Consider the following 772-nt stretch of genomic DNA (forward strand, 5'->3'; position numbering starts at 1 on the left):
GAGCAACAGGAAACCTGCTGAAATATCTGATCAAAATATTAATCAATATCAAAGAAAAGTCAAGAAAAAGTGTGTGAGCTGGAGGTGAAATATGTGAACCTGGGCTGTGGTTTCCTGCTCTCTTCCTGTCACAGACACTGTTTGACAATTTATTCATCTGGAGGTTTTTGTTCAGGCTGCAGGGATCATTTCTCACTGTGGGGAGCTTTCTTCAGACAGGAGCAGTAGTAGGAGGCTGAATGAGAGAGTTGAACTTTCTCTATCTTCAACTCACAGCCGTTCTGTTTATTAACAGCTGTGAAATCATCTTTCTGAGGATGATTGTAATCTGAATATATGTTGCTACTGTCTTTGTTAATATCCAGAATCACTCTGAATGTTTCTGTCTGTTTCTTCTGTAACCAGTACACATCTCCATCATAGTCACACTGGTCAGTTCGTTCACAGCTGAAGGAAACTGTTTCACCAACTCTCCTGGTCAATGATAACTGGTCTTGAATCAGCTCCGCAATTGGCTCTGCTGCCATGGCAACCAGCGCTGTAGAGACACAGACAGGTAGATGAAGGTGAGTGTGACAGTGTTTGTCACAGGTTGAGTTTGCTGGCTCCTGATTGGCTGGGAACACTCACCTGAACACAGACAGCACAGAGCAGCAGCTGGGAGGAAAAGCATTTTGTGCCGTGGTGTTTCCTCTGGTGAACCTGGGGAGAAGTGGAGCTCTGATGCAGCTGAGGCCAAACAAGGACGAGCTGTGAGCTCAGACGAGGGCCA

The 772-nt window shown here is 45.6% G+C and overlaps 1 protein-coding gene across 2 annotated transcripts in view; it reads right to left on the minus strand.

The window, feature by feature from the left end:
- LOC111670290 (immunoglobulin lambda-1 light chain-like) overlaps positions 1–772 on the minus strand; it is a 4,925-nt gene that overhangs the window by 2,730 nt on the left and 1,423 nt on the right. The gene's annotated exons all lie outside the window — the stretch shown is intronic.

The sequence above is a fragment of the Seriola lalandi genome, unplaced genomic scaffold (genome assembly GCF_002814215.2).
Source record: "Seriola lalandi dorsalis isolate HSWRI2012SDOR001 ecotype SW California unplaced genomic scaffold, Sedor1 jcf7180002054850, whole genome shotgun sequence".
Lineage (NCBI taxonomy): Eukaryota > Metazoa > Chordata > Actinopteri > Carangiformes > Carangidae > Seriola > Seriola lalandi.